Source organism: Excalfactoria chinensis, chromosome 2, assembly GCF_039878825.1.
Source record: "Excalfactoria chinensis isolate bCotChi1 chromosome 2, bCotChi1.hap2, whole genome shotgun sequence".
In the NCBI taxonomy this organism is placed as follows: Eukaryota; Metazoa; Chordata; class Aves; order Galliformes; family Phasianidae; genus Excalfactoria; species Excalfactoria chinensis.
In genome coordinates this window covers 88,911,454-88,929,329 of record NC_092826.1, presented here as the reverse complement: position 1 = coordinate 88,929,329, position 17,876 = coordinate 88,911,454, and the positions used below count along the sequence as shown (strand labels likewise).

At 36.8% G+C, this 17,876-nt stretch overlaps 1 protein-coding gene across 3 annotated transcripts in view; it reads right to left on the bottom strand.

The window, feature by feature from the left end:
* Positions 1–17,876, bottom strand: part of CTDP1 (CTD phosphatase subunit 1) — a 98,738-nt gene that overhangs the window by 11,139 nt on the left and 69,723 nt on the right. The window lies entirely within an intron of this gene.

The following is a 17,876-nucleotide window of genomic DNA, read 5'->3' as shown; positions in this document are numbered from 1 at the left end:
CAATTCATCAGAGACTTCACATCAGCTTTCTCAGTGGTATGTAAACTGAAGCAGCATGTTACCAGCTTTCCTCATCCTGATCTTCTACTTCACATCTTCTTTATCTCTCACTGTTCCTTTCAAGTCACAATTGCAAAAGAATATTAATATCTACAGATGGCTGAAATGGGGGTGGTGATAATAATAAGTGCTAAAATATTCACCCAGTACTGGGAGAGCTGTTTCACTGATGTGAATGGAAACAGGGTACTGGGGCTTGGTAGAGCTGATTGCTCCTGTGGAGAAGCAGAAGCAACTCCAACTCCAAAACAATTAGATACCAAGAGCTTTTTACATGGATTAAATCCTGACAAAGAAAGGAATTGAACTGCTCCCCGCTTGTAGCACAAGTGCTCTCAATTATAAGACAGAGTGAAATGGTTTTCCTACTGTTCCCCTCATGAGACCAAACACTAAGAACTCAGGATGGGTTTTAAGGACTGGATCAGAAATGAACACTTTGCTTCAAAAGAAAAGGCAACATTTTTTCTTGAGCATATAGCAGATCTGCACTGCCCCCGTCCTCCTCCCCAGCATGCCTAATAGGCTGGCTTCAACTGTTCACCAAGCAGTACGTTCTATTCAAATTGCTCCAGCAATTCGAGCAGCAAATAATACAAGGTGGCAGAACAGTATACATTCTTAAAGCACACCCTTAAGCAGCTAAAGCTGGGAATTACTCACTCATTTCTCAGTTACTTATAGCCTTCATTTCTGCAAATATAAATTATGTCCTTGGAATTTTTTTGATCTACATAGATATCAGAAGCACATCTCCAAGCTGGGCTACAGAGCCAGTTATTCTATGAGATTACTCTGAACAATCCAACAGACAAGAATCTTAAGAAGCAGCATTACATATCAAGAACTCCCCATACCTGGGAGCTCAGACTGTGTCAACATCCAGCTCCTATTTCTCTGGGTTGGGTCTACCCTGGGATCTCATCAGCACAGGCTCTTTCTTTCACCTCTTTTATAGGTTTCCTAGACTTGCCCCAAGCTCTTCTGCCTCCCATGTAACCAACACTTATTCTTTCTTTCAACTCTGACCTCAGCAATGCTCATTTTACAGTTGACTTAATAGTGAAATGCTAATTAAAGTAAACAAACACTTGATCCCGATTCTGAGACAAACTCATCTTTACCCCAGAAGCATAAGAAAAAGAGACCTAGATAAAAAGTTCACTTAATTCTTTTTCTCATGAATCTAAAATGCATCTTAAGCTCAATCGTGAGCCAAGATACTGGCTGCACAGTCAGAAAAGAATCCTCCTCTAAAAGGTGCATCTTTTTACTCAGCTCCTTTCTCTCTGATTTTGTGAATATCTCTCATCACTTTTCAGGCCTCACTATTTCTAAAAGACAGTAACAAATACTTCATTTCTATAGTTGGCTTCTATAAATTCCAGCTGTTGCAGACTAGTGCTTCTTGCAAATGTAAAATTATTTCTCCTCAGGCTCTAAATACTCCACTGTCCCAGGATGAAAGCTATTAGCTAATGGCCCTGTAGTGATGGAAGGCAATGACTGCAGAAAGATTTCTACATCAAATGCATTGAAGCATTAGTGACAAATCAATTTAATTACTTCACTAAGAACTCCTAAATTATACAGACATACACCAAATCATTACAGATGTTAAGTCAGAAAAAGCAATATGTAAGATTAACAGAGATTCCTATATACACTTTAGTATTCATTAGAACATTTGACGAGACAAGTAAAACAAGGTAAATGCTTTTATGCTTGACATCCTGCGCTACAGTTCCAAACTTCTGCTGCTGTAAACCAGAGAAAAAGGACCATGTTAGATTCTCAGTACATTTCACAAACACCAGCACACTTCTTAGAGACAGAGATGTATAAATGAAGCCTATTTAGTGTTAAAGTAGTCAAGAAAATAAAGATCTTTTGTGACAACATTTCCCTAATTTTAGTAATATATGGAAGACTTTAAATCATCTGTCCAGGCATTACAACAGAGAGTAAAAGAAGTCAAAGGCACGCAGTCATTCTAAGCGGACTATTTCAAAGCATTTTTGAAATTCCCACCTGACATAGTGCAACACACAGACAAAGCGGTGATTAAAAATACCTGTATGAAAAGTAGTGCTGTATGGTTTACACTTCCTTTAGCAATTTATAGTGATTAGAACTCTTTGCATTGTGGAGAGAAACATGAAGATACCACAGAATCATGTTAAAATACCTCACAGAAGTTCTCATCACTACTCCTGAGCTTATTACTGAACAGTTTAAAAATGCATAGAGAACTGTAATAACTTACATTGTTCTTAATGTAAAATTAACTAGAGTTAGGATTTAGATCATTGTTAAATGGAGAAATCCTTGCTTACTATATCACCAAGCACCACAGAAACTTGGCAAAGGTAACATCACATCCATATGGAGACAGCTACTTTGGAAAAAAACAAAAACAAGCAAACAAACAAACAAACAAACAAACAAACACAAAAAACATCCATACTTATACATATAACTACATCATTTCACAGTTTTTGGAATTACCCATATATAGACACTTTGCTTTTATACAACCAAGGCTGTAGGGCAGTTCCACAGTATAATCAGACCAGTTGTTCTGTGCATTAATCCTGCACCAAGCTTTGCCTGGAAGAACCAGAGAACTTATAGATCATATAGCTAGTTTTCTAAAGGCCTTAAGTGGTGGAAAAAACCTCTACATAAACTCAGCAGCCTGACACTTTTAGCAAACATGCATAAGCTGTGCATTCAGGAAAGAGAGAAACAGAAGACCCATTTCAGTCTCATGATCTAAATGTGAAGCAACACCTTGGTTAATTTTAGCTCTAGTTAATAGTCTAAATGTAATAGTGTAAATGTGTGAAAGTTTACACTCTTACTGTTCTCTTGTGAAATTTTTTCTTACCCAGTTAATGATCTGATGCTTTCCAAAATGCATGTTCCTCTTTAATTAACAGATATTGTACTGGGCTTTCGAAATAACTCATCAGTTAGCAGCTCAGAGTATTTCAGAATCTGTAAGCAGCATGTCCTTCTGTGATTTCCCAAGGCAGACTTTTATCTCTTGTGCTAGTTATCAGCAATGTGTGCTTACAGGCTTAGAACAAAGACCTTTAGCTTAAACAGTTGAATATGTACCCATTTGTTTCTCCATTGTCTTATACATAGAATATATAAATGTATATATGTGTATATATATATATACACACACACACATATACATATACATACATATATATGTGTGTGTGTGTGTGTGTGTGTGTGAATATAAGCAGTATCTATCTCTGGATAAGCTGTAGCTTGCCATCTCCTTTTAAAGCATATTTATTCCTTGAAAACTGGTTGGAGAAACCTGATGTACTTTAGAGGAATTAAAACTAGATGACAAAGAAGTATCTTGGTGGACAGCAAGCTAAACATGAGTCAGCACTCTACCCCTGAAGCACAGACAGTTGTAAGGGTATCCTGGGCTGTGTTAGGCAAAATATTACCAGCAGATTGAGGGAAGTAATCCTTCCCCTTTCTTCAGCATTGGTAAAGACACGCCAGCAGTAATGTGTCCAGTTCCAGAGCCCCCAGTTTAACAGAGATACAGGCATACTGGAGATTCCAACAACGGGCCACAAAGACAAGACCACTTGAGTATCTCTCCTGTGCCGAAAGGCTGGGACAGCTGAATCTACATGAAGTCCTGTGGATGATCTCATCTATGTACATACATCCCTGAAAGGATGGAGCCAGGCTCTTTTCAGTAATGACCAAAGACAAGACAAGAAATAATCAAAACAAAGCAGATCACAGGAGTTTTCATCTGAACACCAGGAAGCACTTTGAGAACGTGTGAGTGACTGAGCACTGACACACAGGTTGCTTAGAGAGGTGGCAGAGTCTCCCATACTTGGGGAAACTCAAAGCTATCTGGACATGGTCCTGGATAGCTTGCTGTAGGTAGCCTTGCTTGGGCAGGGGGTAATGGACTAGATGGCCTCCACATGTCCCTTCCAACCTCAATCGTTCTGTGATTCCACGAACCTCACTGCTATCATCTTCACATCACTGCAGTGTTACTACTTCATTTCCCTAGCCATTCTGAAAACTCTTAGAACTATTTCAAGCTTCTCATTCAGGAAACAGTTACAAGTAACTTTATGATCATATGAAAAGCCTGATGTCCAGTAAGTGCTAGATTAGACTAGCAGAGACAGAAAATCATTCTAAAGAGACAGTATTCACCAGTGGTGCTTTATTGCCCTAGTCTGTTCTTCTCCTCCACCCAAATGCATTCCAAATCACTTGGAAAAAAACAGCTGCATGCCAGTCCCATGTCTATCAAAAGAGCAGCAGAGCACAGTGATGGGCAGACAACTAGATGACTTACTATAGTTTTTACTTTTCCACTTGCATTTTCTGTTGTTTTCAAGACCTTTCTGGTATACTTTCATTTATACAAGCTGTCACAGCTTCCTTCTGGAAGACAGAATCTGATTTTGGTGTATGGCATCTGTCATTTGTTTCTTCCAGTGATAGCAACCACAGAGAAAAACAAACTTGCCTTTTCACCTGGTCATTGAAATGCATAAGACAAACCAATTACATACTTCCCAGATGTTGAAACACCAATCGGAATCATTCAGTACACATTCTCTAGTGTTTTACAGACTGGTGCATCAGCTCTCACACCCAAAAACAGATCATAGCTAAACAAACACAAGCTGTTAGAAAGATGAGATATTAACAAATCTGTATTTGCAAAACTTGAAAATGTCAACCACTTATCTCCTATGCAACTGAACATACTAAAAGATCAGAGAAGAAAGAGAAAACAGGAATGGCATTGAACAGCCTGGAGTAGTTTCAGAAGTCTGTCCTCACTTGGAATTTGGGAAGTCAGGCGGCAGGAGGCCTACATGCAAAATTCTTTAAGTTTCTTCAGAGGCTCTGGATCAAAGTCCTACAGAAATTATGGAATATAAACTTCCACCAGCTTTCCTTCCAAATGAAACATGCCCTTTGCTCATCTGGGCTTCTTTAGCATATCTTTGGTTTTATACCTATGTTTCTGTATGTAGACAAAACATTTTCAAACAAGAGCACACAGTACTACACCACTGAGGAACACCACGCAGGACTACAACAATGCAGTAATGGAACTGAATTAATATATTTCCATCTTTCTGACTTTTTCAGTACTGCAGCATTTAAAAAAATTACTCATGGATCTAAAACTGAAGCTAATATGAATTGCCTTGCCCTTGGTTCTCATTCTTGTCTTTCATGAAATCTTAAGCCACTGTGCCATAAAGAAAATACAGCAAGCAAGTTTTATTCAAGAACTGCAAAGCACTTAACTTCAATCAGCTACAAGGTTAGGAAGGATATGCTATCACATATTTTAAAGTGCAAAGATCTGGAGTGTATTTGATGTTGATTTTTTTGATAAAACACATTCTTACAAACAACATATCGCAGGAGTAAAGCCAACTGTAAGACCACAGAAAAAAGAAGCCATGAGGCCAGCTGTAACCTCTTCTAACCTCAACTTATTGTCTATTCACATTCACTTTCTCAAGTATCTCTCACAATATTCTTAATATCCACATACACATTGTGTTCCAACATGACTAGTGAACAGTTGAAAACAAAACTGTAATTTAATGGGCAACATAACTGAATTTGTAGTAGGTGGATTTTTAGTAACAGCTTGAAAATTTAGGTCATTAAATTCATTAACAAGCTTGAAGATATGAATGTCTCATCTACTTAATTGAGTGCTCGTGTAAAAAAATCTAACTGATGCATACATTTCATTATGTAGCTGATTTTACCATTCATCAGTGACACTCTTATAATTCAAGTAATTTTCCACATGAAATTTTAAAATAAAACCATGTACTGCAATGTATCAACATTTAGATTACCAAAAAGAAATACAAAGTCATGGTCGCTGCCTAGATATAAAAAAAAATGATAAAATTGGATAAAACACTGAACACACGGCAAAGCTTAAGTGGAATATCTGAGTTAACTTACAGTTTTCCTGTTGACACTGTATGTACTAAGAAATACATTCAGCACTGATGCACATGAGCCTTATGACTGATTAAAAACAGAAATAGCATTTTATTTTGGACTAGCTCTAATCTCGTCCTGTGGCTTGAATGTTCATTAGCAGCTTGAACAGAGCTTGGAAGTTCTTGCAGCTAAATCCCAGCCTACATTTGTATAAAAGAACTAGTTCATGTACTGTAAGGCTTCTCTGGGATATGCACCAAAGCATGGCAAACACTGACAACCTCAAGTGTAGCTCCAAAGACACACTATTCCTGATCTGAGCTTAACAACAGTGTAGACAGAACCCTTAAGTACAAGAGCGCACTACTGCTTGTTCCTTCTAAAAGCTGTGTGCCACATACACAGACATGGCTGATTTGATTTTCACTACTTCTTTCAAACATTTACCATGTGCTAGTTTCTTCTGTAGTATGTTTTTGAAGAAATCTGAAAGCAGTTATGTACCTGCACAACCCTAGTACTACTGGTTTACTCCATCAAGAATCCCAACACCTCACAACCATGTATATTGTCCTTGTTAATCATGGCCATGACTTACACCAGTTTTTGTAGCGTGACCAGTGAAGACCACTGGTCATCCAAGCATAAAAGGGAAAAATGTCTAAGAACTCCACAGAGAAAAGAACCTACATTTCATCCAGTCCCTCACAAGAAGAAGGCTTATATAGGTTGCTCCCATTTATTTCCATGGAAATGACAACAGATACAAAGAGCACAGTAACACTATATGATAGAGCAAATTCTCAGCTACAAAACATGATTTTTCAATGTAGTAACCACCATTAACTATGCGCTGCAACCAGCAATAAACAAGAGCCTGCATGCAATGCTTGTAAAAATCTGCAGCAGTACAGGCAACCCACTGTTTCACAGTTGCTATGACAGTGTCATTGCTAGGAAAATGTTGCCCACACAGCAGACATTACTTTCAGAACAGCCCTCATAATTTTTAGAACAAAACTATATTTTTATATTATACTTGATTATAATACAGGTTGGTAATGATAGTAGTACGTTTGGAATATGGATTATTGCCTTAGTGAAATCACATTTGAACATGTGATTTGGTAGCATATATCCTAATTCTGCACAGTACAAGTGATAACAAGTGAAGAAGTAGCAATAAAACTTTTCCTTTTTGGAGATGAATGACATATCAAACAGAAAATTCTTCAAAACCAAGTGAAAAATAAATGAGCCTCATTACAGAAAAATTTATTTCATGCTTTTGCTTTTTTTTTTTTTTTTTTTTCCAGAACAGCTGGAGCATTTTAAACTATGAAGTTCTGATTTCTAGACTTGTCCACAAGAGTTTTTCTATATGAGGTCATAGAATTTAATTACTTTAAATAAGGAACAGAATAGAAAACTTCTTTACCACAGCAGCAAAGAAAAAATTAAACATTCAGAGAGAAGATAACTTCTCTCTAAAAAGCGAACAGATTAGGACAGCTCTTATCTCAGAAATCCCCCGTGGAACAGTTTGCTCAATCAGATAGCATACAGTAGATATATAATAGCAAATGAAGAGGAAAAATATTTTTCACTGAGAATTTTGAGGGTTTTTTTAGTTTGTTTTTGTTTTTTAACTAGTGTTATTCATTCAGACTTACTAAAAAGAAATGTTCCGTTTCAACACTCTTTTACAAAACTACTGTCTCTTTTTTTATGGCAAGTCACACACAGACTTCTATTTGTTGAGATTGATTATTTAAATTTTTTATTTTTGTTTTAAAACACAAATGTAATGCTCCTTCAGCAATCAGTTTAGTCAGGCATGCCTTTTCACTGTCAAATAGTTTTAATTTAGAACAGAACAACATACAAAAAAAATATCACTACACATTTATGTTACTTAGACTCTGTCTACCTACCTACTTTCCACGTTTTGTCATTCACCTGTAGGCTTACAAAGGTGTTGAAAACCCATCTTCTGTACCTTCACTTATTACTAGGAAAAACAATGCTCCAACACCCCATAACCCCCCTCCCCCCAGAAAAAAGAAAAGAAAAGAATACATTCCTATTTCTCAAATCAGCATTTTCAGATCCAGATTTTGAGGAGGGCCACAGAGATGATGAGAGGGCTGGAACACCTCTCCTACAAAGAAGGGTTGTGGGAGCTGGGTTTGTTCAGCCTGGAAAAGACAAGGCTCTGGGGAGATCTCAATGTGGCCCTTCCAGTACATGATGAACTAATAAGCAAGACAGAGACTGACTTTTCACATGTTTAGATAGTGACAGGACAAGAGAAGTTGGTTTTCAATTAAAAGAGGGGAAAATTAGGTTAGACATTAGGAAGAAATTCAGAAATTCAGAGGGTGGTGAGGCACTGGAAAAGGCTGCCCTGGGAAGTTGTGGATGCTCCATCCTTGGAAGTGTTCAAAGCCAGGGTGGATGGGATCCTGGACAGTCTGATCTAATGGATGGCAACTCTGCCCACGGCAGAGGTGCTTGAAACTAAATTATCTTTGAGGTCTCCTCCAACCAAAGTGATCCTATGATTTCTTGAAGAGAAAAACTCCTCTACTTTTATAAGGCACTCATTATAGAAGATTAGAAATCTAATTTAATATTGAAAAAAAGCCGAAAAATCAAACATTTGGCACAGGAAGACTTCCAGAGACTACAGCCTTTCTGTTACCAAAAGTTTCTAGGAAGGTTATGCACAATATCGCACAGCTAATTTGGTACCATGTTTTCACATATATCAGTTTTGAATCCTTTGCAAAGAGATTTATGAAGCATTACAACTGTTTTTGTGTGTCTAACAAAGGAGAAATTAATGAGTTAAGACACAGTCCAGGCGTAACTAAGAAACAGAATACTGTTACTATTTTACCAATATCATTATTCCAAATATTAGTGTCTAAAAGAGATAAACGATTCAATCTTGAAGGACAAAAACATTTTAATTATTTTCGCATAGGACTTGCAATCAGTGTAGTAGCTTTGAAATAGCACAGAGTATTAAAACCACAAGCCTTTAACAAAGACTGTTTTCAAACTAATTTCTGTATGCATTTATTTTGGATAACTTAGAAAATTCAAAAGTGAACCCAGTTTGGATAGAATGCCTCAGCAGATACATTTTAGAAAGAGAAAATAAAGGGAATATTAAGTAGCAAGATCATTCAGCATTTCCATGGTGTGTGCATGTGTGTGGGGGGAAGGGGGGCGGGGGGGGGGATTCTATAAGAAAGAGCAAAACAGGTTGTCTGTCCAGATAAGGAAAAAAGGTGCAGAACAAAACAGTACTTCAAACACTAGTGAGCAGAGCCAAGGCTGATTATTGCCTGAGTAGGTGGGAGGGATAGCACAGGGGTGCAGTGAGTTAGGGGGTCTTGTGTGCTCTTAACTCCCTTCATTGAGCCCAGTAAACCTATTCAGAGTAAAAATTTTAGATAAACACTGGTCAAGATCTTTTTTAGAAGATAGATATTTCCTAGTAGAAAAACAGAGGAATATTAGGCTGGCAAAGAGAAATGATTTTTGTAATCTGCACCCAAAGGACACACTCCTTTGCCTTCCTTAACTAAATGACTTGCCCTTACCAAGGCTTTTCTAGAACACAACAGATTCTTTTCTGCTATGAGAAGAGACTAGAAGAGCAGTGAGTGGTCAAGACAGTGACTTGTTTTCCAAGCCAGTTGTAATAAAAAGCCTTGTATTACTTCTTGTTGCTACAGAAGCAATGAGCAGTTTTGCTCTGACAGAACAATCTAACATCATGGTGAAAAATATGCCTAAGGGTTATTTTGAATTCACTTCCTTCCTACCGTCCTCCTCTGAGAAATACCCAGATTCATGCACTGCCTGCAGCTGACATTCTTCAGGTTGACATTCACACTAGATCTCCCTTTTTTCCCCAATAATCAGAAGGGGAAAAAAATAAATAAAGTTTCCCTGTTAAGACATTAAAAAAATTAAATGAGTTATGAAATAACAGCATTTTGTAAGAAAAGACAGAAATACTTTACCTCATTATTGAGGAGACAAAACTCGGTCTTTCTTGTTATACTGCTGTGATATTAAAGAATAAGCATACACAAAAATCAGACGTAAGAGACCACTAGCAAGTAAAACCAAGGAAAAGCTATTATTGAGGTAAATTCAGAGTACAGTCCTTCAAAGTGGTCTGGATTAGCAAACAGCAACACTGCTTACAGTTGCAACTGAAACATGAACAACTCTACGCATTTGTTAGCAAGAACATGGAATGAGTTTTTCCAATTGTATTTGTGGTCAAATGGCACCCTTAAAAAGAAGAAAAAATTATCTATTTTACAGAGAGTAAGTAAGGTAGAGAACAGAAGAATACTGCTAGGTAGATGAAATTTTAAGAGTAGGATTTCTTCCTACTCTTGATTATTTCTTCCATTTAAAAAAAAAAAAAATCTCCACTGATAATCATAAAATGAGTCCAGTATAACTGATTTGGTCAGATCCAACACTCTAAAATCAAGGGAAACCACATAATTCCTCTCAAATAATGACACCACATCTGACCTTCTCTCTCTCCCCACTCCAGTCCCCCCTACACCATTTTTTTTTTTTTTTTATTAGAACATTTTCCCCTTAGCTTAGGCAGGGGGAACCATTTTTACTGAACTATCCCACAAGCAAAGCAGTGTGAAAGCGTAGAGCAAATCAACTCTAGCAGTTTACATCTGTCAAAGACACAAGCCACAGGAGTGGAATTATGTAAGAAAGAAGCATTGGGCAATTTAGCATCACTGATTCCACCTGGAAATGATCACCTGAAAACCATTTCTGAAAGGGCAAATGTCTTCATTCATAACAATTATTACCTTCCAAAGTCTCCCTTCTGTCCACTTTGCTTTCTAAAATTAAGTCTAGGCGAACCAGAAATCTAATATGCTAGTAGTTATGACTGTATCATGATCTCTAGTTGGTACAACTGCAAAAAGTTTGGGCAGGTATTTTAGATCTTTGTCTCACATGAAAAAAAATATTTTAACATGCTGAAGTTAAATAATTATGCAGCAACTCTCCACTGTCTACCTCCTCACACTACTAGAATTTATCATAAGAAGACATAATTGCATGCAGATCAAGAAATACTTTGACAGTTAAGTTTTATGGATGTATTTTATTACAAGCCTTATTAAGGATAATTAAGGCTATTATTCTGAGAACAGTAGTCAAAAATTGTGTGAACAGGTGGGGTGAGGGTAATGATACTGTACACACCCTAGAAAACACTTACTAGCACAGTACTGATTTTGTCACATAGAAATTTTGACTAAAATAAGAGCTTTCAAGTAAAAATGTTCCTAAGTGGAAGCAATGTTTACAGTGCATATTCATTCAATAATGATAATTCCCTGAACACTAAGTACAGAAACAAATCATGTTTTGCATGCCCACAGAGGCCTCTTCCTTCTTTGTCTTCTCAATCACTTCCAAACTGAAGTGACATTAAAATTCTGCAGAACATCCTGCTTATGTGAAAAGAATAAGACACTGCCAATGAGAGCATTCTGGTTTAGAAGCTGATCCTGGATTTCAGTCTGAAATGTTTCATCGCTTTTTCTAGACTGCATGACTGCATGAAGCTGCAGTAACTTTTTAATTGCCTGTGTCCACTACATACAAAGAATGTTTATTTCATAACTGTTAAAATGCAAAGGCATTCAGTCATGTAAATGCCCTCTTAGCTTGTCAGAACAGTGAGAACTGTAGTTATATTAGGATTAATTTGTGCCATAAGGAACCATGCGTTCATTATCTTCCATGCTGGCACACACATGATGCAATACACACTTTCGTTGAAAAAGAAGGTGGTGGGTCTGTTTAGCCTTGAGAAAAGAAGGCTGAGAGGGAACTTGATCCAGGTTTATAAATACCTGAGGTGTGGGAGCCATAGTAGCGAGGCTGGTCTCTTTTCAGTAGTGCGTGGGGACAGGACTAGGGGTAATGGGCTGAAACTTCAGCATAGGAAGTTCCGCACAAATGTGCGCAAGAACTTCTTTACGGTGAGGGTGACGGAGCACTGGAACAGGCTGCCCAGGGAGGTGATGGAGTCTCCTCCTCTGAAGATATTCAAGACCCACCTGGACGCCTACCTGTGTGACGTGTTGTAGGGAGCCTGCTTTGGCAGGGGGGTTGGACTCTATGATCTCTAGAGGTCCCTTCCAACCTCTACAATTCTGTGTGATTCTGTTTAAGTTTCAGTTCTTGATAGCTGAAAACATCCTTTTGAATTTTCACTTTTAACAGAAACACTCCATTGATTCAAAACACACTAGTTCACATATTGCATTACCAGCATCAGTTAAGTTTAAAGCCAGAAAAGAAAGTACTTTTGATAAGCTTGAAAAACTTTGGAGGAATGTTTTCCTTTCCATAAAAGTTATCAATTGCTTTCTCATTACCTGAAACAAGTGTTCTTCTCCTAGTTTTTAAGGCCTTCAGAAAATCAGACTTCTAATTTTAGAAAACTTCTAGTTTTAGAAGTCTTCAGAAAATCATGGTAATAACTACATACACAAACCTGGGCTGTTATGTGTAAAATGAAAAGCTTTCCCAACAACTTAAACCTTTAGAAATATAATTATCTATTAAATTGGAGCCTAAGCATATGGAAGAGAGAGCACATCTCTACTTGCTCTACCTTAAGATTAGGAATCTTCAGGAAAATACATCCAAAATGACACGTGCTGCCTAGCAGTGCAAATTTTTCCATTCAGCTCTTTTCCAAGAGTTGAATCAACTCTTCTGATAACAAGGAGATGAGGGGATTGCTTATCAGGAATCTTTAATTCTGTAGAGTTTAGGACTGTGTTGGGATTTTTTTTGTTTGTTTTTGTTTTTTTTCTACTCAATGACTATACATTACTTTCAATGGTGGGTTTTCGTGAGGAATCTTCTTAAAATGGATTAACGATTAGTATGCCTTGTAATATTCAAGTAGGAAAATTGCATTTATTTACCAAATTATAGAAAGGAACAGTAGTAATGAATACTTTGATTGATTGTGGATGCATGATCTCACTGGCAGTATCAACAAATGGGCTATATTCGCTTCCTAAAGCTTTTCAGCACCCTTAATTCCATGCAGAGATTTCAAGGCATTGAAATAAGCTTCAATAGTCTAATTCACCAGTGTCAAATTGAAATGTTCCTTCTGCAAAGGAAAGACAGATGTAACAGCTTTGTGGGAACACATTTTTTAAGCTGAGACATTTTCCTCCATAACTGCACAGCCACTGCCACAAAAGGCCAACAGCCAAAAAAAAAAGTAGTTTTAAAGATGTACTTATTGATCCAATTTCAGTACTTAGTTGCAGTTCTCAAACTGGGGAACCTGAACGTATAACTTACCAGAGGATTTACATGTTACATGTGATTAAACTTAATTCTGCAAGAAAAATTTGTGGTTCAGAACAACCACACACCAAAAAGATTCAGATTAAATGACAGAAGAAATTACTTGGAAAAATATACATAAATGAGAACAAAATAAAGTTGATTTTTTTTTTTCTTGAAACATTCCTTTTACCTATAATAGGGAATAATTGCTTACTTTATGCTTAATTCTAGAGGGAAAAAATCCTGACGTTTTCTTGGACATTCAAGAGTTGACAGAAGACAGAAATATTGATCTCCTTTTCGTTTTGTGGTTACTTGCCTCTTAAATAAAATCTACTTCAAGGGCAAAGAACTAATTAAAGATCATTCTTAAAAGCTAATATTATCCTTTTGGGCAACTCAGCGGACAGGTTCTTTATCAAACTGCCTGATGATTAAGTGAGCTATGCTGATGCAGCAAATGATACAAGAGGCAGGAAAAGATGAACTTAAGGCACAAATATTTAAAAATTCAAATCTTAAGTTTTTTCCATATCATAAAGATCAAACATACACTATATGCATCATTTAGAGAAGGATTCTGGAACACTATACAGTGTAGTAACACTAACACTACACTCCATTCAGTGAGTTACACAGATGATAAAACACAAGACCCACAATCCTTGACAAAATGTTTAAAATCCCACAGTTTTTCAATGTTTGAGATGTGCTGTTGAAAATACCCTTAATTCTCTACAAGACCTACACCATATACTGATAACAGTTAGTCCTATAAAGCAGGCTGAATAGAAATCGAGCATTTAAAAAAAATAACAGATAAGTACGAGTTATTAATGTAAGGATTACTGTCTGAGAACCACTGAAATGTGGAAACTTAACACCCAAGACTGTTAAAGCAGAATGTCTCCAGAGAGGGAGAAGTTAAAAGAAAGTTATCGGAACAGCAGCAAATAGACTGGCTCAATTAGCTTGAGATGTGTCAAACAAGACTTTTTAGAGGAGTTTGCAGGAGATTTTTTTTTGGCAGCAAGAAAGAAAGCAGAAGTGTCATTTCCATCTTCTAGCACAGTGGCTATTAAAAGAAACTACTTTTATATTTGAAAAAAAGAAAGCACTTAAAAGAAGCAAAGACATTCTGAAGGAAGTGCAAAAAAAACCCTTTCCTTTTAGAAATTTAGACTCTCTTTGAAATACTTCAGATGACTACCATGCTAGCAAGTAAATTAAAATACATGGGTCACTCCAAAAGTAATGCCTTCTATTTACTTTCATGGAAACTAGAACAGATACAAAAGAGTACAGTAACACTACTTGAGAGAGCAAATTCTAAGCTACAAAACATTATTTTTCCAGCATAGTCACCATCATTAGCTATGCATTTTTGCCAGTATTGAACAAGAGTATACATGCCACATTCATTAAATTCCGCAGCAGAGGATGTGACCCACAGCTGCTGTCACCACTGCTGAAACGCACCACCCACCACCTCCCTGTGTTCACAGCCATTGTTTGGTCTCCATAAATGTTCAGCAAATGTTGACGAATGCCAACTGGTGCCATTTTTTCTGCATGGAGGAATTTGGGGACACACCATTGCTTCATTCACACTTCCATGTCAGATTCTGTCAGACTGTCCCTCTGCTGCCATCTGTTGCATGGCCACAAAATGTAATGGAATACTGACAGAAAGGTTCAACCTCTGCTGCCATACCACCAACATTCACCTCTGATGTCATGGGTCAAAATAATAAAATAGAAGGCATTACTTTCAAGGCAGCCCTTGCACTTCTTTCTTGAATTGCAACATAAGTACAGAAACTCACAGTGTATATGCAGAATAGAAGAAAACATTTCAGAAAATAAACTGTTAAAACTTAAAGTACCACTTTTTTCTATTTAGTTATTCAGATGAGAATACTTCCCCTCTTAAGCTAAAAAAAAAACATGTTCCAAACACACTAAGTAGTGAAATTTCTATTCCAAAACTGAGTAAGAAAAACAATTAGACTTTACAGATGTTTTACAGAAGCTGGAATTACTTGAAGGAAATACTGTAAAAACACAGGACTTCATACCGTGATTTGACAATAACCAGAAGAAAGTTTTTAAAGAAGACACCATACAAAGCTTCTGATAAGGAACCGAGAAATCACAGAAGCAACTAAGGTTTGAAAAGATCTCCAGATTATGAAGTCCAACCATTAACCTGATCTCCAGAGTCTCATCACTAAACCACGACTCTTGGTAACAGCTCAGTGAACACATTACAAAATGCCTGATGTATGGTGAGTCTAAATAAGGTTAGCTGCTTTATTGAAGCTTCTCATCAACTGTTTCCAAAATCTATTCTGCATTAGTAGAAAGGCAAGCACAATGGGAACAGCTGTATTTGCTGTTCAGGGCATCACTTTCCACTGGAGATTTCCAGAATCTAGAAACTCAAACAGACACAAATCTCACCACCTACGTATCACTTGGCAGGTTTTCTTAACAAGATTGGTTCACACTCCTGTCTATTCTTCTATCAAATATATTCTTCCAACATTGCTTGCTGAAGTCAGGCATCTGCCTGCTTCAACAAACAATGGATCAAAGCTCTGAAAGCAATTCTCCTAGAAGCAGCACCTCAGAATAATACAAACCACATAAAGATCAAGAAGATGTAAGATGCATCTCTTGTAGGAACAAGCTGAGCTAGAATACAGAGGTACTGGACCATGGAAATTTTTTTTTTCCTCATTTTGAAAAAAAATAAAATAAATATATATATATATATATTTTATAGATTATGGAGACATTAGTAACTAAAATATGATCACAAGAGTGATCATGGGAGGTTGTGAAATAATGATTCAAAGGCCAGTCCAAGGCATTTAAATAGTTGAGTATAGTTGGGATTGGCCTCTACAACACGAACCCTTTGTTTACTTAACATGGCAAGAGGTAATGGTGTTCATAGCAACAAATAAGTTACAACTCTAGGCTATATAACTGAGCAGGAAAAAATTGAAAATTACAGCCTAACATCCCAAGGCCTCCAATTTTCAGCAGATAAGTTTTAAACTTGCCAGAACTTGTATAGTGTTTCATTTTTAGAAATATAGCCCCCTTTACTGCTTCAACAGTGCGGCTGCCACATACTATCTAGGAGGTAGTATTTCTGTGTACTGGACTAAGCTGTTGGAAGTTTTAATCCTGCTGTATAACAACTGTTTTTACATTAACCCTCTCGCACAGTATGTCATTAGCACATATAACACCAATTGACCATGAAGACATCAATTTAAAACTTAAAACTAAAATTGTAACTAGGATGACAGAAACCTGCAGTATTTTCTGCATAGTAGACACTGAGTCAGCATCAGAACTAGCACTTTGTGCGTACGTTTGTTAGCACTCCATTTAGGTTCAAACTTGGATGCAACTTAATAAAATGTCAGGGGTCTTCTTAAAAGGCACAAAGATCAGAAACAGGAAAGTTACTTAGGAAACCTTTCAAAGACTTTTATTCTAGTGGCAACTCTACTAGATAGATGCATGGCCTCACACTGTTTTGAGTGCAAAAGCATATCCGTGCTCACTTACAAGCTTTTCTAACTACAGCAGAAGTTAATTACAAATGTACTTGCTCTTTGTAAACCAAACATGAAGAAAACTATTTGAAAATAATCCTTAGCATGTTATCTTTTTGGTTGTTATTTATTTATTTATTTATTTTTAGGATAAATTACCAGAAATATGCCACCAACTCTTGATACTTCAAATGGAGTACTAAAAATATTCGTTGCTGGTTTGACTTTCTTCTTCCAAACTCTACTCAGAAGGCAATTTTTTAAAATTCCAACATTACTACATGAAATGGACTAAACTAAACTTTTATACCTTTCTTATGCCTAATAGACTCTTTTTTTTTTTTTTTAATGCAGTTCATTATTAGAAATATCAATGATGAACTAAATTGTGCAAATTTCCCTATGTAGCTCATTTTCTGAAACCCCCCAACACATTGCAACCAAAATCTCCTCATGAGTATCGATGTAACAAATTATGTGGTATTTTTCTCAGTTTATCTTGCATTATCATTTGTGTGGTAGAACACAACTGAAACCCATGACTGGATCTTGCTGTGTGGAATCCAATAGCTTTTACTTGGATTGTGACGCTTGCTTTGATCTGTAAGCTGGTGCCTCTAATTTATAACTGGTTCACAAAAGTCAAAATAATATAGATCACTTAAGTCCTACTACTTTATCTTCCCGTGAAGAAAACTATTAGTTTATGTCAGCTATTCAGCTTAAATTCCTACAACTAGAAACAGTTGCAAGTGAGCAGAAAAACTACAGTGCATATCTAAGTCACATTACCATTTTTAATACTTGGTGATACACGATGACAATCCCTGCAATTCTAAATTTAAACTA